Source organism: Myotis myotis, unplaced genomic scaffold (genome assembly GCF_014108235.1).
Source record: "Myotis myotis isolate mMyoMyo1 unplaced genomic scaffold, mMyoMyo1.p scaffold_m19_p_2, whole genome shotgun sequence".
NCBI lineage: Eukaryota > Metazoa > Chordata > Mammalia > Chiroptera > Vespertilionidae > Myotis > Myotis myotis.
In genome coordinates this window covers 82,139,944-82,160,612 of record NW_023416324.1, presented here as the reverse complement: position 1 = coordinate 82,160,612, position 20,669 = coordinate 82,139,944, and the positions used below count along the sequence as shown (strand labels likewise).

The 20,669-nt window shown below is 42.5% G+C and overlaps 1 long non-coding RNA gene across 1 annotated transcript; it reads right to left on the bottom strand.

Moving 5' to 3' along the window:
* Positions 1-494: 494 nt before the first annotated feature.
* Positions 495-3,912, bottom strand: LOC118676558. Its single transcript, XR_004974151.1, has 3 exons — positions 3,153-3,912; positions 2,701-2,846; positions 495-589 (listed from the first exon to the last, which is right to left on the bottom strand). It is a non-coding gene; the product is annotated as an uncharacterized LOC118676558 (long non-coding RNA).
* Between the last annotated feature and the right edge of the window lie 16,757 nt (positions 3,913-20,669).

Genomic DNA, 20,669 nt, shown 5'->3' with positions numbered 1-20,669 from the left:
CCAGTGAGGATACAAAGTAAGCAGAAGGCATACTCTGTCTCCACATTATCAAAAAAGCAAAAAATAAACATATGTCTCAGCTAACAAACTACATAACTAATCGTGGGATAATAATTTTCTAGCTTTCCACGTTAATTGGTTAACCTCTAAAGGCAGGTTGGAGGCCTGCATAATGTCTTTTTTAAATATATATATTTTTGATTTCAGAGAGGGAGAGAGAGATAGAAACATCAATAATGAGAGAAAATCATTGATCAGCTGTTTCCTGCATGCCCCCTACTGGGGATTGAGCCCACACCCCAGGCATGTGCCCTTGACCGGAATGGAACCTGGGACCCTTCAGCCTGCAGGCCAACACTCTATCCACTGAGACAAACCAGCCAGGGATTTTTTTTTTTTTTAAATAATAGACACAAATTAGATTGAGTTGTAAAAACTTTTATTCTTTCTTTCTTTTCTTTTTCTTTTTCTTTTTTCTTTTTTTTTTTTTAGCTTGGCAGTGATGCATTTTTTTTTTCTCATGGTGTCTATGACAGTCTTGGAAGGAAAAGTTTTCCAAATCAGAAGCTGACATCATAGTCCTCATCTCCTGCCAAGTGTAAAAGGTTATGATGGAGAATATTTGTGAATTTGGTCAATGATTTAATTTTAAAAAAGCCCATGACATTAACATCTTTTCAGAAAGAGTAAAAGTACTATTTTTCAGCTCTTGTTTTTGCAATTGGGAAGCAGTCTAGACACTTGAATTGTGGTGTCTACCTTTAGTAAAACCAGCTCAGGTGGGGAATATCCTGTGAACAAATGGCCTTTCAGCACCCCATTCAGCCTCATAATTGCTTTCATAGCAAAACCACACCTGCTAGAATGTGTTAAAATTCAGCCTTCAGCCCTAGCCAGTTTGGCTCAGTGGATAGAGCACTGACTTGTGGACTGAAGGGTCCCAGGTTCGATTCCAGTCTAGGGTACATGCCCAGGTTGTGGGCTTGATCTCCAGTGGGAGGGGGGCATTCAGGAGGCAGCTGATCAATGATTTTTTCTCATTGTTGATGTTTCTATCTCTCCCTTTCTCTCTGAAATAAATAAAATAAATAAAAAATATTTTAAAAAATTTGGTCTTTCCCTTCTACACAGAGGTGAAAACCTTTGCAAAATAATAATGACCTTGCCACACACCTGAAACTAGTACAAAATAACATTGAATGTAAACTGTAAAATGTAAAAAATAAAATTAAAAAGGAATGCTCCTAAAAATTGACAAGAAAAAAGGCCTTAACAGTAATGATAATAGTAATGAGGAGGAGGAGGAGGGGCTGTAAAAGGAGGAGAGTTGAGAGAGAATTAAGAGGTACTCTGAACCCCTTCTCATCCTGTTGACAGTTCATCAGCTGTGCAAACACACCCAAGGTGTGTCTACATGGGTTACACTTACTGACGAATCTACTGGAAATGAATGCTTTTTATAAACCTCTTTGCTTTCTAGTGAATCTGCTTGCAGACGAAGCTCCTCAGATATGACCCCATAATACGGTTCAGAGAGGTGGTGTGGGAATGTACTCAAAACAGCATCAGTGGTTTAAAGGAGTCCAATGGTGAATTATTTTGTGAAGTGTAGAATTTTTTTCCTACTTGAGAAATTAACCAACTCGTTTTTGATTTGCAAGTTGGGATTTCCACATAGTTGATTGTCTCATAATAGGACACGTTTATCAACACATGTGAGCACTAAGTCAGGTTCTCCAAAAGAGCACATCTGTTCTGACCCTGCACAGCCCATTTGCATTCATGGCACATCCATGCCAAGGACAGCAGTGTGCTCAGGCTGTGTGCCTGGGATGGGCTGTGCTACCGCCATACTGACGCCCATCCTAGGACTTCATGTGTTGGAGAAAGTTACTTCCTGAAAACAAGGCTGCTCCTACCACAGCTCATGAATGCGCTTCTCTTTCTTCACCATGAAAAATGTTAACTCCCCATCCATTCTTAAGGTAAATGAGCTGAGACCTTACCACCAACGCCTTTAGGCTTTCATTTTTCCTTTAAAACTACCTTAGACATTCTTCTTTTTGTGGCTCCACAGTCTATATTCAGGGGAGACTGTGTGTGTATGTGCGTGTGTCTGTATGTGTTTCTCTGTACCCCTTTTCATTCATCCCCTAAGTGGCCATGCCCAGATCTCCTCCTAGTCCTTCAGATAAATGCAAAGACCTTTGGGTAAGACTAGTTACACTAGTAGCTAACATTTATTTTACTATGTGTCCTGCAACTCATTCTCTACATTCGTTAACTAACTTAATCCTCATGATAGCACATTGAAGGTGGAAAATATTAGCACCATTCTACATATGAGGACACTGACATATACACTGTTGTAAATAAATCCAGGGGAATGAAATAAACTCTCCCCCAAATGCACTCTCTCCTTAAGCTCGTGTGTGTGTGCACGTGTGTGTGTGTGTGCGTGTGCGTGTGCGTGTGCGTGTGCGTGTGTGAGGGAGGGAGGGAGGGAGAGAGAGAGAGAGAGATAGAGAGAGAGAATGCAAGAGAGAAGTAAATTAGAAGATAGGAAGATAGTTTGGACAAACACCCATCAATTCACCTTATCCCATTGCACCCTGATGTAATGTCCTCATGAGCCCGTGGCTTTCTTTCCTTCCTCCCTCCAACCCAGTTGACCTGAAGAGATAGCGGTGGTGAGCTGACCTGCGCGCAGAGCGTCAGGGGAGCCTTGGCACCCAGTGATCACATTCACATTTTCCTTAGGGTGCTCCTCAGCCTCCAGACTTGAAACAGGATGCTGGCTGCCTAGTTCACGACGAGTCTTCACGATACATTACTGCCACCTAGAGCTGACATATAGAAGCACAGATTCTAGATAAAGCAAAACAGAACAAAGCAAAACAAGAACTAACCCTGAGCTGTCCTAAAGCTGTTTCAGTCCGAGGAGTTTAGGTCAATATGATAGACTTTAAAATTTAAATTCCTTTCCTCAAGATGCTCAAGTTCCATTACTGTAAGTATATTATTATCCAATAATATTATTGAAATTAAAATATTACAGATCTCAAAATAAAGAAGGAGAGAGAGAGAGGTGGGAGAGAGAGAGAGAGAGAGAGAGAGAGAATGAGAATGAGGACATGTTTTGAGAACTGAACCTTTGCTGCTGTATCCATCACTTGGCAGATGAGGAAACTGAAGCTCCAAGAGGTAACAGATTCTTCAAGGATCAATAGTTAGTAAGTGGTGCTGGCAAGCTTGAAATACAGGATTTGTCTGGTCTTTATTCTAAAATGAACTAATCACATCAAGTCAATATAAAACAAAATGTCTTTTGAATAAATGGCCAGTGGCCTTTCAACTGCTCCACCTGCTACGCACAGCTCTGCCCTCCTCAGAGATCAGCAATGCTGAGACCTGGTGTGCTTGAGAGTCTGGCCTCAGGAGCGCTGGGTTTACACTGCTCTGGGCACACCTTCCCTCAACAGCACACACTCGGTCAGACGCTGGCTGAGGCCAAGAAGAAATCTGTGATGGTAGAAGTGGATGAAGATGCTGGTCTACAAGGGGAAAAAACCATTAAAAAGCCTCACTAACACCATGTTCTAAACCACCATTGCTCAGCCTGGGAGGCAGGAGGAAGCTGTTTTGTTAAGTAGAGGTGTGGCCAAGAAGGAAGGCTGATAAAAAGGACAGTCTCCTTGCCCTGGCCAGTGTGCTCAGTGGTTAGAATGTTGGCCTGCACAGGAAAGAGTCCCGGATTCGATTCCTGGTCAAGGGCATGTAGCAAGGGCATGTTGCAGTTTGATCCCCCACCCTAGTCAGGGTGTGTGTGGGAGGCAATCAATCTATGTGTCTCTATGACATGGATTTTTTTTCTCACCCACCCTAGTCAGGGTGTGTGTGGGAGGCAATCAATCTATGTGTCTCTATGACATGGATTTTTTTTCTCTCTCCCTCCCTCCTTCCACTCTCTAAAAATCAATGGAAAAAATATCCTTGGGTGAGGATGAATAAAACATAAAACAATATAATCTCCTTAAGCAGGGCTGAAGTCAGTGGACCCATTCTTAGAATAACACTTTCAAATGCATGAAAGGGAATACATAAGATTATAAAGGAAACTAATTATGACAAATAAAGTTATCAAATTATTTTAAAATATATTACTAGTATATGTGTATATTAGTCCTGCTGCCATCACATTAGGGCTAGGACTTTAACATCTGAATTTTGGGGTGACACAAACATTCAGTCCATAGCAATGCACTTCTTCATTGATGCATTGAACAGCAAGCTCCAGTGGTAGACCTGGAAGCACCATACTTGTGAGGGAGTGATGAGCATAACACAGTTAGAGATATCTGCAATGATGAAGCATGCTATGAAAATATTGGGGATTTCCATTGGAGATAAACCACAGGTATTATTAAAAGTGAATGTGTAATTTATTTCCCAGCCACAGCCATAGACTCCTACATTCTGTCCAGGGACCTCAGTTTACAAACATCTGCCTTAAAGTATCTCAGGAAACTCATTGGTTTATATTTACTGGACTACAAGGAGTTGAGAAACACTCTGTAACTAGCTGAGTTAAATAGCTCTTAACCAGTGTGCCAAGAGAGACAGCTGTGGTGCGTAAACAGGGAGAATGCCTGGGACAGGGGTTGCCCCCAGTATTTGTCTTTCTGGAATGGAGGACATGGGTTGGTGTAGGGTGTGTTCTGAGTTTGTGTCCTCTCCATGGCCTGGTGTGATATGGTGAAGAAGAATATTAACAGGTTGAGTTGATCTTCGGGCCACAAACTGCCGACCCCCAATAGGGAGCTCTGCTTTATTTCATTTCCTTCTGAAAAGAGAGAAAATGAAATGTAATGAGCATTGCTAGGGGAGTCACAGCAGAGTCAGAAGGCTACTAAGGAAGTGGGGCCTCTGCACATCTTATGCCTCATTTCTCAGAGCTGCTCTTAAGTTGCTAAACTCAGCTCTAGGCTGAGCCATAAATATTCTGGAGCCATAAACACCCTCGACAATACTGCTACATGGTCACATTTCGATTTTACTTCCTTCTTGTATTTTCATCTCCTCATTTGCATATTGGAACTAACCAATCCCAGTTAACCTAGTCTGCAATTCTTCATTTGCACGAAAAAATTACATTTTATGGTTTTTGCCTTTAAACACCCTGCCTTTCTTTGTTTCTCTCTAGAACAGAGTTGGGTTGCTACCTGCATCTGCATCTCAGATTGTAATTCTCTTGCTCAAATAAAGGCTTTTTATTCTTTATTACAGCCTAAAACTTTTTTGGTTGACACTAGAAATATTAGGAAATCCACAGATTGATGTTCCTTAGGGAAACAGTTTGTGTTTCTAGTGTTCAAGGCCAAATGAATTGTTTCATGAGAAGAGTAAAAGTTAAAATTAAAAAGTAGGGAGAGGTGAAATTAGTTAGAAGATTGTCAAATCTCAATAAATTTATCTTAATAAACTAGAGGCAAACTTTCTTGAATAGTTTCAGTATCTAAACTAATTAAAGATGTATAAAAATATCCTTTATCTTGTTAGGAAAAAAAAAATTACCAATTCTAGAAATATTTTAAAGCTATTCCTTTTGGGTCTGCCCTGTAATCAAACCTCCAGGGAGGTGTTTTAATTATACTTTCAAATCATAAAGAAAACCATCCCACATTGCTTCATTTACATGCTTCCCCACCCTTCAAATTAATAGCATTATTGGTACTTGTTCAACTTACAGGAGTGTAGGCATGTAAGGTCTCCAGTTTAGATGGGCTTGAGTTCCACTGTGGTCAGATGCCCATGCTGTGGCTTTTCTGCAAGTCAAGGGGAGGACTCAGCCAGGGGGAGAAGGCAGCCTCCGAGTTGCAGACAACTCAGAAAGCTGAGCTCCTGCCCTTCTTGATCAACTCTCCAAAGTGGGGCGTGGCTGTAAATGGGTGTAACAGGAGGGAAACTGGGAGAACACTGCATAGGCCAGACGGGGGAAGGAAAAAGGAAGGGAGAGCAGCTTATGGAATTTATTTGGAATTTAAAAAGTTATTTATCCCGATGATTCTTTATGAAAAGGGAAATTCTTAATATGACTCAGACATACCACTCATTTCCCTATTTCTATCTCTGTTACCAAGAAAAGCCAAAGGGATTTTTAAAAGCCTTTGGGCCACATCCAATGATCAAGCTGGGCTTGTGCTTAACATTCAACACATGCCGACAGACAAACCATGGAATTCTCTGAAGGGAGCAGGCGTGCAGCCTAATGGAAAGACCTCTTGTTTTTTAAGGGCCTTTATTTTTTGAAATGATGGACAGTGAGATAACTTGGACTGAATACGTGAAGAATCAACCAGAGGTTATAAAATATTTAATAATTTAAACATTTCGTTTTCATAAATATTCTTTCCATTTTTGTCTAAATGTAAACAATTTAATGCAAATCTAAACATAACATCTTTTTATATAGTTCATATTGTTTCAATAGAACATTATGTATATTTTTTCAAGATAGCCTGCAGTCTTTGTCTTTATCAAGTAGCAGCACATGTGGATGTATAGTATCACGTTGCTTTGCAAAGAAGTTGTACAAACTGATAATGTCACCAGCAATGAAGGATGTTCTAATTTCATCACAAATTCACAGCACAAGATCTTTTTTTTTTTTTTTTTAAAGAAAACCCTGCTAATTTAGAGGGAATAAAACAGTTATTGTTTTACTTTACATCGACATACTACTGATGAGATTGCTAGTGGGTACTTCATGTTTTCTCATTACATTGGAAGGACTTTTCTATAGATATTAACCTTTTGCTATTCATATTTGAGACAAATAATTTTTATTTTATAAATTAATTTACATGATCAAATGTGTCAAACTCTTTTTTTAATGATTTCTACTAATTTTTCAAGTCTTAGAAAAGTATCATTTCCACAGATTTGTTTAATGTTTTGTTCTTCTTCCTGATTTAAAAAAGCAATTTCACCAATAGTGAACTTTCAGAAAGAGAGATTATAAAAACAATCCCGTTTACCATCGCACCAAAAAAATTAAGCTACCTAGGAATAAACTTAACTAAAGAGGTAAAAGACCTCTACTCAGAAAACTACAGGACGTTGAAAAAAGATATAGAGGAAGACATAAACAGATGGAAGAACATACCGTATTCATGGATTGGTAGAATCAACATCATTAAAATGTCCATACTACCCAAAGCAATCTATAAATTCAACGCACTTCCCATTAAAATACCAACGGCATACTTCAGAGATCTAGAACGAACTCTCCAAAAATTCATCTGGAATAAAAAAAGACCCCGAATAGCTGCAGCAATCCTGAAAAAGACCAAAGTAGGTGGGATCTCAATACCAGATATCAAGTTGTACTACAAAGCCACTGTTCTCAAAACTGCCTGGTACTGGCACAAGAATAGGCATATAGATCAATGGAATAGAATAGAGAGCCCAGAAATCGGCCCGAACCAATATGCTCAATTAATATTTGACAAAGGAGGCAAGAACATACAATGGAGCCAAGATAGTCTCTTCAATAAATGGTGTTGGGAAAATTGGACAGATATATGCAAGAAAATGAAACTAGACCACCAACTTACACCATACACAAAAATAAACTCAAAATGGATAAAGGACTTAAATGTACGACAGGAAACCATAAAAATTCTAGAAGAATCCAAAGGCAACAAAATCTCAGACATATGCCGAAGCAATTTCTTCACTGATACAGCTCCTAGGGCACTTGAAACGAAAGAGAAAATGAACAAATGGGACTACATCAAAATAAAAAGCTTCTGCACAGCAAAAGAAACCATCAACAAAACAACGAGAAAACCCACTGTGTGGGAAAACATATTTGCCAATGTCATATCTGATAAGGGCCTAATCTCCAAAATTTATAGGCAACTCATACAACTTAACAAAAGGAAGATAAACAATCCAATCAAAAAATGGGCAAAGGACCTAAATAGACACCTTTCAAAAGAGGACATTCAGAAAGCCAAGAGACATATGAAAACATGCTCAAAGTCACTAATCATCCGAGAGATGCAAATCAAAACAACAATGAGGTACCATCTCACACCTGTCAGACTGGCTATCATCAACAAATCAACAAACGACAAGTGCTGGAGAGGATGTGGAGAAAAAGGAACACTTGTGCACTGCTGGTGGGAATGCAGACTGGTGCAGCCACTATGGAAGACAGTATGGAGTTTCCTTAAAAAACTGAAAATGGAACTCCCATTTGACCCTGTGATCCCACTTCTAGGAATATATCCCAAGAAACCAGAAACACCAATCAGAAAGGATATATGCACCCCTATGTTCATAGCAGCACAATTCACCATAGCTAAGATCTGGAAACAGCCTAAGTGCCCATCAGTAGATGAATGGATTAGAAAACTGTGGTACATCTACATGATGGAATACTATGCTGCTCTAAAAAGGAAGGAACTCTTACCATTTGCAACGTCATGGATGGAACTGGAGAGCATTATGCTAAGTGAAATAAGCCAGTCAATGAAGGAAAAATACCACATGATCTCACTCATTCATGGATAATAGAGACCATTATAAACTTTTGAACAATAATAGATACAGAGGCAGAGCTGCCTCAAACAGATTGTCAAACTGCAGCGGGAAGGCCGGGGAGGGTTGGGGGGCAGGAGGTAGGGGGGTAAGAGATCAACTAAAGGACTTGTATGCATGCATATAAGCATAACCAGTAGACATAAGACATTGGGGGATAGGGGAGGCTAGGGGACTGTCTAGGGCGGGGGGATAAAATGGACACATATGTAATACCCTTTGTAATACTTTAAGCAATAAATTTTAAAAAAAATGAAAATAAATAAATAAATAAATAAATAAATAAATTAAAAAAAAAAAAAAAAGTTGTCCAAGGAAGTAAAAAAAATAAATAAATAAATAAAATAAAAATAAAAAAAATAAAAAAGCAATTTTAATGTTTATAATTTTAAATCCTTTAATCCTCCTGCAGTTTGTTTTGGTGACTAACAATATTTCTCAAATATTGACCATTTGCATTAGAACTGTGTGGGGTACATCTTAAAAATTTAGATTCCTGGACACCCTAAATTTACTGAGTCAAAATCTATTGAGGTGGCCCCAGTGTCATCATGAGAGAAAACTGGACAAATCAAAATTGAGAGTCAGGTACAAATACCTGACCAGTACACCTTCAGATAGTGAAGGTCATGAAAAACAAGGAGAAGAATGAGAAACTGTCACAGACCTGAGAGGCCTAAGAAGGCATGATGATCAAATAAATGTGGGTCCTGGAATAGAATAAGGACATTAATGAAAAAGCTGGTGAAATCCAAATAAAGTTGAATCCAGTTAATAGTAATGCACCAAGGTTGATTTCCCTGTCTTGACAAAGTACCAGGAAATGATATTAGGGGAAGATGGGTGAGGGGTACCCAAGAGCTTTTTGTTTTCGTTTTTGAACATCTAAGTTACCAACTGATGCTGGGATGGCTGAATGTCAAGAAGGTGTGTGACCAGTGGGGTTGGGGGAATCCATCTTTTGCCCTTTATTTTGAAAAACTTACTTTCATAGAGTCTGTTTCTGATTTTTCTATTCTGTTGCTTGGGCCTATTGTTTGGAGCATTAAAAGCTGTGGTACATTTACACAATGGAATACTATGCAGCTGTAAAAAAAGAAGGATCTCTTACCCTTTGAAACAGCATGAAGGGACCGGGAGAGTGAAATAAGCCAGTAGAGAAAGACATGATCTCACTTATATGTGGAACCTAATGAACATAATAAACTGATTAGCAAAATAGGTCCAGAAGCATGGAACAGACTGATGTATCTCAGAGGGGGTGCAGGGAGACTGGAAGAGGTTAACAAAAGAACTTACATGCACACATGCATAGCCCATGGACACAGACAATAGGGTGGTGAAGGCCTAGGGTGGCACAGGACTGGGTGAAAGGGGATAAAAGGGGGGAAATTGGGGACATCTGTAATACTGTCAACAATAAAATAAAACAAAACAAACAAACAAACAAACAACAAAAAATCCCTATTCTTTTTTTTCTATTTATACATATTTTTTCTTTATTGATTAAGGTATTACATATGTGTCCTTATCCCCCCATTGCCACCCCCACCCCCACTCATGCCCTCACACCCCTGGTGTCTGTGTCCATTGGTTAGGCTTATATGCATGCATACAAGTTCTTTGGTTGATCTCTCCCCCTTACCCTTGCCCTCCCCTACCTTCCCTCTGAGGTTTGACGGTCTGATCGATGCTTCTCTGTCTCTCAATCTGTTTTGTTCATCAGTTTATGTTGTTCATTATATTCCACAAATGAGTGAGATCATGTGGTATTTATCTTTCTCTGACTGGCTTATTTCACTTAGCATAATGCTCTCCAGTTCCATCCATGCTGTTGCAAATGGTAAGAATTCCTTCTTTTTTACCACAGCCCAGCATTTCATTGCGAAAATGTACCACAGTTTTTTTAATCCACTCATCTGCTGATGGGCACTTAGGCTGTTTCCAAATCTTAGCTATGGTAAATTGTGCTATGAACATAGGGGTGCATATATCCTTTCTGATTGGTGAAAAACCCCTATTCTGACCCAGAGCACTGTGAACCAGCTAAGCGAGGTTTAAAAACCAGCAGAAGACAATCTGGGGCAAGGCAATCCCAGCCCTGCCTCCCAGCCTTCCTACCTCCTAGTGGCCTCTTGTTCTGCCTCAGTCCTCAGAGCCCTGCCTTGGTCATTCTGATTCCTTGATTTTGTTCTTAGCTTAGTTTGAACCTTGGGCCCTGAGCTCAGTTGCAAATGTCCCAAGTTAGAGAAACAGAAGCATGAGGAATATCTGCTCTCCCTGAGAGCATTTTAAGAAAAATTTTAATAAATTGTCACAATGTTTATTTAAATTATGGCAAAACAACCTGCACAGGAACAAGGAGAAAGTAAAAGGGTGAAACATTTAGACAAGGCATGTTGCTTTTGACCTCACATTGAGTGATTGCATTCATGTGGGATGTCCAGGCTGGGCCAACCCGCAGAGACAAAAAGCAGACTGAATGCCAGGGTCTGTGAGGAGGGCGGATGTGGAGGGACTATTACCGGGTACAGGTTTCTTTTGATAAAAGTGTTCCAGGATTAGAGAATGGTGATGATTGCACAACTCTGTGAATAGACTAACACCCCTGAATTGGACACTTTTTTGTTGTTGTTTTTAATCCTTACCCGAAGATATTTTTTCCATTGATTTTTTTAGAGAGAGTGGAAGGGATGGGGGGAGACAGAGCGAGAGAGAGAAACATCAATGTGAGAGAGACACATCAATTGGTTATCTCCCTCACGCTCCCTGACCCGGGCCAGGGGTTGAGTGTGTAACCAAGGTACATGCCCTTGATCAGAATCAAACCTGAGACCCTTCAGTCCATGGGCCAACACTGAGAAAAACCAGCTAGGGCTGAATTGTACACTTTTAAAGGGTGGATTTTATTTTATGGAATTATATCTAAAAAAGAATGCTGCCCTTTAAAATGTGTTTACCAACCGTGCCCCAACCAACAGAAGAGGCCCTGGCTCAGTTATAAGGCTCTGTCTCTACCTCACCTCAGAAGAGAGCTAGGCCTTGCTTCATCTCTAGCCTCACCCAGCCAGGAACCTGGTGCCCACCAATGCCCAACAACGAGAAACACAGACTGGATTTGAATCTTGGCAAATTATCAGTTACCAAATGAGTGACCTTGGGCAAGTAACTTAAACTCTCTGGGTCATAATTTCCTAATCTGTCAAATAAGGATGATAACATTTATCTCATAGGTTGCTGAGAAGATTAATACACTCAGAATAGTGCCCGGCATGGGAAAGGTGCTATACAAGTGCTTACGACTGCTTTCATTCATTCGACAACAAAAAAATACTTAGTCTGTTCCTCTGCACCCTTGTCTGTCTGCCCCGGGTCTGGAGGTACCTGCCCTAGGACTAGGAATAAACCACATCTTGCTTGCTCCAGAGGGCTGCTGAGAGGTGGGACTTGAGACTTCCTCAGCTTTGCAGGTCTGGGGTGGGCCCACCTGGATCACCTGGCCTTTCTTGGTATGGTGCGCGCAGGGAATACCTGCCCCTTGGTAACGGGGAGGTGTTCCAATAGGATTCTGTGGTGTCTACCCTGAAACCTCCACAAGTAGCTACTTTGCATGAGATTAGAGGCCAAGGAAGAACAGCGAAGGCAGATGTTTATTTCCTGGAGAGACTCCCTGTCCGAAGGCCCTGAAGAGACAGCCTCAGTAGCCAGGGATCGTGTGCAAACAGCAGTCTCTGCGCCCGGAAGCCCAGAGGAGCAAGGCCAGGCGAGTGAGCACTGAGAGCTCTCCTGGGTCTGGCCCTGCTCTGGGAGCCAGCTGGCCTGGCCCCATACCTGAGCCTTCTCGTGAGCACCGGCCTCGTGTACCAACAGAAAGTTTGCTGGGGTTGATTTCCTTGTGCAAACAAAGCCTGCAGGCAAGACTAGCAGGTAGAACCCAACAGTAGGTTCTAGTCTCAGTCCTGTCCTTACCTGCCTTCTGGCCCTTACCACGCCCTACAGGGATACCAGATAGCAACATGCTCTGGGAATTTAGTTCTCCGAGAGCCTCACCTTTCTCTTTTGAAAAACAAGCTTGCATTGACTCAGGGCTCTTTAAACGGGCCCTTCCAAAATCTCTGGGCCAGGGGTAGAAGGCTTAAGATGTAGGCCTGCTTTAGGCACCGCACTTTCTTAACCTGAGCAGCTCCTCTGTGCTGGGTGTGTGTGGAAGCTGCCTTTTGAAGAAAGAATTCTAAGCTTTAACGGATGAGGAGCCATAGGAATAGACCTCTCTGAGGGCCATTCTGGCTCTAACCTTCCGTGATTGTGAGAAAATGGTCCGTGACCTGTGCTTTTCATGATAAAGGATGTGGATCGAGCTAGCAACTTACCGCCTTTGTCACCTTCAGACAAGCCAAGCAGTCCCACTCACTCCTGCCAGTCATGTCAGTGCCCTTACTCAGCGGCCTCGGAGCCTGGGTCTGAGCCAGGCTGGGGAGGCACTGGCCTTGCAGAGGTCAGTCTGGTCCCTACCCTGTCCTTCGTCCCTTGTCCCTCGTCCCTCCCGAGGCCACAGGGGAGAGTTTGCTCTCCAGCCACAAGTGGGGACTTTCTGAGGTGCTGCCGCTTTCAACACTTTGACATTTTAAAGCCTCATCTCACTAAGCCCATGGGCATGGCTTTTCTGGCACCACTTCCTGCAAAGTCCTCTGCCAAGGACTGAAATCTTCAGACTCCAATAGGCCTGAATCTGCCAGGTAGGTTACCATTGTCTTAAGCCCGTGAGTTTGTGGGGGACACAACAAAGTGAAGCACTGGACTTTTTAACACCTGCAGCTTCCCTTGAAATTTTAAACAAGCTAACTAAGTAAATCTGTGCTTAACTCTGCTTAAACATTCAAATCACCGCGGGGCGGGGGGCGGGGAGGGCAGGAAATGCTGATGCCTGGGTGCACTCCAGGGACTGTGAGTTTGTTTGTCTGGAGGGCACATGGGTCAGTCTTTCCATTCTCTCTCCCTGGGATTCTGCTCTGCAGACCAGTCTGAGAAGTGCTGTATGAAAGGAAATGTGCTGAGACCAGTAGAACACACACACACACACACACACACACACACGATTTAATGTCTTGAAATGTGTCTGTTCAAAAATGCCATTTGATAATTTTATCTCTTGTTATAGAAAAGGTCACAGGGAGAATATTTGCTTCAAAGGAAAATGACTTCTGAATCATGGGAATTATCAATTTAAAGGGAATAGCTAAAGTAAAAGTCAAGGCCTGCTTTATAAATGAGGTTTATACTTCCACTTTCCCCTACGGTTCCTTCTTGCACTTTAAATCACATAATAGAATGTCACAAGTGGAGTCATATTTTCTTCCAGGGACCCTGCTCTAATTGTTGGTTAAGACCAACAGTGGTCTTGATTAAAGACCAAGCATCACATAAATTAATTAAAGATATGAGTAGCAGTCTTAGAAAACCAGCTATTTTATTTTTATCAAAATATCCTTATTTTACCTTGTAAAACCCCCATTTAAATCCAGTACATGGCCCTTGCCGGTTTGGCTCGGTGGATAGAGCATCAGCCTATGGACTGAAGTGTCCAGGGTTTGATCCCAGTCAAGTGCAGGTACCTCGGTTGCAGGCTCAATCCCCAGCCCTGGTCTGGGCTTATGTGAGAGGCAACCAATCAATGTGTCTCTCTCATATTGATGTTTCTCTCTCCCTATCTCTCCCCTTTCTCTCTACTCTCTCTAAAGGTCAATGGAAAAATATCCTGGGGTGAGGATTCACAACAACAACAAATCCAGTACATGGACATGAGTGTTGTACACATGGAGTATATTAGAGGTGCCTGGACTTCTGTTAAAATTCTCAACCTGTGGGTTGCAACCCCTTTGGAGGTTGAACCACCCTTTCACAGGGGTTGCCTAAGACCATTCTGCATATCAGATACTTACATTATGATTCATAACAGTAGCAACATTACAGTTATGAAGTAGCAACGAAAATAATTTTATGGTTGGGTCACAACATGAGGAACTGTATTTAAAGGGCCAGAAGGTTGAGAACCAATGTGTTAAATGACGATGTGGTACATAAAAATACAACCCCATTGTGTTATAAATTTAACCTGAAACTAAGTGATGCCAGGTATGATAATTAACTTAAATGATTATTCTGAAAGCAAAGATAGGGTAGTGCATGTGAAAGAGCTTATTGGAAATAACAATTATCTCCATTACATTTTAAGTGTCACCTTTTTGGCAGACTCGGTGGTTGGGCACTAAATAGACCTCATCTCATTTCATTCTCATGTTCATCCTTTGATAAAGAATCAACTCACCCCTTGTTCAGGCCACGACCCTAGGAGGAGGTGACACCAGGGCTGAGCCCAGTTTGGCCTCACCCATAGCTCTTTCCCATAAACCCTGCTATGTCCTGCACATACTCAAATGCCGTACGACCACATACTTGCTACTAGACAATGTTCTCATAGAATTTAGAAAGTTACTCACAAATAATTTAACAAACTGCCTAAGGAAGTTTTTTAAATTGTTGACAATATTACAGATGTCCCCCGTTTTCTCTTTATTCCCCCTCCCCCCCACCAGCCCCTGTCCCCTTCCAGGCCTTCCCCACACTATTGTCTGTGTCCATGGGCTATGCCTTTATGTATATAAGTTCTTTGGTTAATCTCTTTCCATCTGTTCCACCCCTCTCCCCTCTAAGATCTGTCATTCTGTTCCATGCATCCATGTCTCTGGAACTATTTTGTTCATTGCATTCCACCTACAAGTGAGGTCATGTGATAGTTGTCTTTCTCTGACTGACTTATTTTGCTTAGCATAATAATGTCTAAGTTCATTCAAGCTGTCACAAAGGGTAAGAGTTCCTTATTTTTTCAACTGCATAGTATTCCATTGTGTAAATGTACTACAGCTTTTTTATTTGCTCATCTACTTGGACACTTGGGCTGTTTCCAGATCTTGGCTATGGAATAGTGCTGCTATGAACATAGGGGTGCATATATTTTTTCTGATTGGTGTTTCAGGATTCTTAGGATATACTCCCAGTAGTGGGATTGCTGGGTCAATTGGCAGATCCATTTTTAATTTTTTGAGAAAACTCCATACTGTTTTATATAATGGCTGTACCAGTCTGCATTCCTACCAGCAGTGTACTAGAGTTCTCTTTTCTCCACATCCTCGCCAGCACTTGCTGATACATTTATGGTAGCCATTCTGTCAGGTGTGAGATGATACTTCATTGTAGTTTTAATTTACATCTCTCTGATGATTGTGATGTTGAGCATTTTTTCTTATGTCTATTGGCCATCTATATGTCCTCTTTGGAGAAGTGTCTATTCAAAAAATGTTTAAAAATGTTTTTATTGATTTTTAGAGAGCAAAGTAGGGAGAGGGATAGAGAGATAGAAACATCAATGAGAGGAACATCATTAATTGGCTGCCTCTTGCATACCCCCTACTGGGGATCGAGCCTGCAACCTGGACATATGCCCTGACCAGGAATCAAACCAGTGACCTCCTGGTTCATAGGTCAATGCTCAATGACTGAGCCATGCTGGCCTGGCTCCTGCCCATTTTTAATATATATTATTGATTTCAGAGAGAAAGGGAGAGAGGGAGATAGAAACATCAATAATGAGAGACTCATTGATTGGCTGCCTCCCTCATGGTCCTTACTGGGGACTGAGCCTGCAACCCAGGCATGTGCCCTGACTGAGAATCAAGTCGTGACCTCTGGTCCATAGGTTGATGCTCAACCACTGAGCTATGCTAGCCGGGCTACCCATTTTTTTTTTTATTGGATTGTTTGTCTTCCTTTTGTTAAGTTGTATGAGTTCCTTATATATTTTGGATATTAACCCTTTATCAGATGTATCATTGACAAATATGTTCTCCCCTGCAATGGGTTGCCTTTTCATTTTTATGACGGTTTCTTTCGCTTTGCAGAAGCCTTTTCATTTGATGTAGTCCCATTTGTTTATTTTCTCCTTAGTTTCCCTTGCCTTAGGAGATATATTGAAGAAAATTCTGCTATGTGAGATGTCTGAGATTTTGCTGCCTATGTTTTCTTCTAGGATTTTTATAGATTTAGATTTAAGTCTTATATCCACGTATATTAAAGTATTTATGAATAAAGTGATAAAAAAAAACAAGCCATCAGGAACAAGAGAAATAAGTGAATATATAGACAGATAAAACAAGTTGACCAGCTGATGCTCTGTCCTGAAGTCCATGGTAGTGAAGTGCTGGCAAATTGGGAAGCGGGAAGCCCTAAGTTGAAGCATTAGCCAGTTTCTGCGATGTTCCCACCATGGCTGAGTCTGTTGGCAGCGGGGGAACGGCACTAGGTGTTAGACCAGGGGGGTCAGATTGGACCTGGGTTCAGCAACCTTGGTACTTGAGTTCTGGCTAGGAAAGAATTCAGAGCCAAGATTCAAACTATAAGAAAACATTTATTTAGAAAATCACCGAGGTGGAAGAATTGAATGGTAGAAGAAATGGGCTTAGGAAACAAGTTGCAGAGGCAAAAGAAGGGTCCTTGGAGCTTTGGAGTGAGAAAGGTAAAAGTGATGCACCTAGGGTGGGGGTGGGTGGGGGGAGGAGGAAGTAGAGGAGGCAGGGAAGGGCACAGAGTGCTTCCTGAAGGGACAGCCCTCTGGGTCCCCCATCCTAAAGGTTTTCAGGGTGGAGATTTTAGGGGAGGTCCAGGGGAAGATCTCAATAGAATATTCAGCAGTTTTCCAGGTGTCTCCTTTCAGGGTCTGTGTCTCCACTGATTGATGGTTCGGCTCCAGGTCAGGGGGTCATTATCTAATGCAGCTGGTCCTGAGGTCAGCTGTGGGGTCTCTTGACTGGTTTTGCTGCTTTTCTGGGCTTGAAGCTGAAATACAACTGAGGCCTAGATGTTATCTCTAGGGAGGAACCTGGCTTCTACCCTCAGAGTCACCTTACCCAAGGGAGCAGAAATGAGCTGGAAGGGAACTCTCTGCATGGCCCCAGCTGCCACCATCTGCTGACCACAGGGGGTGCGTTGTGCTCTCTAACACTCTAGCCCAGCGATTTTCAACTGGTGTGCATGGCACACTGGTGTGCAGCAAGAATTTTTGAAACATGCAATACCTGACTGTTTAGTTAGGGGCACTGACGTCTTTTCCCTTAGATTGTCAAATAAAAAAATGACAACAGCCAACATAACAATAGCCATCCAGTGTGAATGAATCAAAATTATACCTATTTTTTTTTGTCAGATCAACAAAAAATATAATACATTTTTTGATGTGCCACAGAATTTTATTAATTAGTTTATGTGTGCCATGAGATGATAAAGGTTGAAAATTGCTGCTCTAGCCCAAAGTGGGCAGGATGGGAGTATATGAATGAGTCCTCACCCTTTGGGGGCACTGCAAACTGTCCCCTCACTTTAATAAGTGGTTCCTATAGAGGGAAAGCCTCTAGGACAAACAAAAACAAGCCCCAGATATCATGGCACAGTGATAGGAGATGGGCCGTGATGTTTTGGTGCCAAGGCCTGGTTGCTATTCTCTTAAATCACAACTTGGTATAAGGGGAGCTGTGGATGCCTTAGCAAACGAGGTTTTATTCATTCACTTATTTGTGCAATAAAATAAAAACTTTGTACACACCTCCATTAGTGATTCTGACACAGACACTGAGGATGCTGAGACAAAAAGAATGAGGCTCCAAGCTCTGAAAGGCAACAGCATAGTATTTAAGCATATGAGCTCTAGAACCAGGTTGCTGTGTGACCTTGGTTATGTTACTTAACATCTCTGTGCATTGTTTTTCTTACTAATGAAATGGGGAATTTAAGAGTCTCCCTCCAGAGTTACTGTGGGGAACAAATACATGCAAAAACACTTAGAACAGCACTAGGCACTTAACATGCACTCAGTAAATGCTTGTGCCATTATTACTATTACTAGAGACACAGTGCACGAAATTTGTGCACTGGGAGGGAGGGGATCCCTCAGCCTGGCCTGCGCCCTCTCACAGTCCTGGAGCTGTCTGTCGGACATCCTTAGTGCTGCATTGGAGGCAGGAGAGGCTCCCACCACTGCTGCTGCACTCATCAGCTGTGAGCCCGGCTTCTGGCTGAGCAGCGCTCACCCTGTGGGAGCACACTGACCACCAGGGGGCAGCTCCTGCATTGAGAGTCTGTCCCCTGGTGGTCAATGCACGTCATAGTGACTGGTTGTTCTGCCATTGGGCCAAAACTGGCTCTCTGACATCCCCTGAGGGGTTCCAGATTGTGAGAGGGTGCAGGCCAGGACCAGGGACCCCACTGGTGCATGATTGGGGCTGTGGACGGACACAGGAGGTTGACCAGCCAGGGAGGGACCGCGGGAGGGCTCCAGGGGGTGTCTGGCCCATCCCGCTCAGGCCTGATCAGCTGGACCCCAGCAGCAAGCTAACCTACCGGTTGGAGTGTCTGCCCCCTGGTGGTCAGGGCACATCATAGGGAGCGGTTGAGCGGCCTTAGCATATCATTAGCATATTACACTTTGGTTATCATTGACATACTAACAGCACTTCTTTTAGATTTCTCGGCATCAGAGTAAATTTTAAAAAGACTCCATTCATGCAAATAGGTTTAAAAAAATCTACATATGCCTCAGGGCAGGGTCTGGCACGAGGCCTCAGAGGTGACATCTGCCTCTTCGGCAGTAAGGAGATAACCTGGTTTCAGATTGGACACTTTTCCTTTACACTAAGATCAACACACAGAGTGGCCACCATGAGATGCTGCTAGCCATGTTGCTCCACCAGTTTCTCTTCCGGGCTCAGCACATCCAGCACAGCACAGCTTATCTCTTAGCTCAGCACCAAACACGGGTGTGTCCTCACTCATCTGTCGCCCACGACCTTGGCCTCGTTTCCTGACAATGAAACAGGGCGACTCAGCCTGTCTTATCTTCTACTGATAATGCCTGTGATTTTCTGCACACAATTGTTCCTAAAATCCCTAAAGCTCCCAGCCGTGAGGTTCCAGTTGAGAAGGGGAGAACTCACACTTTATAATAGGCACCAGGCTGCGCTCTGCCTCTGAGGTCCAGGCGAAGTTAGAACAAAGGGAGCCTCACTGCCTGGGGAGCTGCGGAGCCTCTGGATTTCACCAGATGAACCAGATAAGGGAGGTGAGAAGGGCTGGACCTGTCTAGAACGGAAATTATAAATGTTTCCCCTTCAGCAACTTCCCTTTGTGTTCTCTAATGGAATGGAGGAGCTCATCTGTTTAAACAACCTCTTCTGCACTTCATTGGTGAAGGAGCGGTGCCCACCCGAGGTTACAGGGGTGGTTGAAATGACAACATTGAAGACTGAATGGAAGAGACTGTTGACAGTTTATCAATCACATAGGCTCACAGCCTGGGTGAGGACACTGTGCAGCACAGAGGGCCACATGGGGGCTGCACTCAGGAACAGAGGGAACAGCCAGGAGCTATGGGAACCAAGGGGGCGGGGTGCCCCTAGTTCCCGTGGGAGGATGCGATTGGCTTATGTGACTACTTCCACAGCTGGCAGGGGAGGGAACTCAAAGAAATGCATTCGTTCCCCTTGAAAAGGAGGTTGTTGGGCTATGGGAATTTATTTGCAGGAACAGAGTTGGGAGGGAAACTTGCACTTAGACCATTCAAAGCCCTCCTGAATTTACCAGATGTCAGGCAGCACATAATAACTTAAAGCTTTACACCTGTTAAAAACAAGACACCAGGCCCACAGTGGAGTCACTTATGCTAAGCCCCACATGGCCAAACTCGGACTTAATTACAGTTTGGCTTTCCCAGAAGTGGAATCTGAAACCAGTCAATCAGGAATACCTGGTCAGCACTAGTTCGGTCATCGCCTCGTAGACCTGAGCAGTCCCCTAAAGGAGAATAACCTTGTAATAATACATTTTTTGGTCTCACATAACTTCCCTTTTTCTGCTCCTTTCTGCCTATCAAAGTCTTTCATTTTGTATAGCTCCTCAGAGCTCATTTCTATCTGCTAGAAGGGATGCTGTCCAAGTTGTGAATTGTTGAATAAATTGTT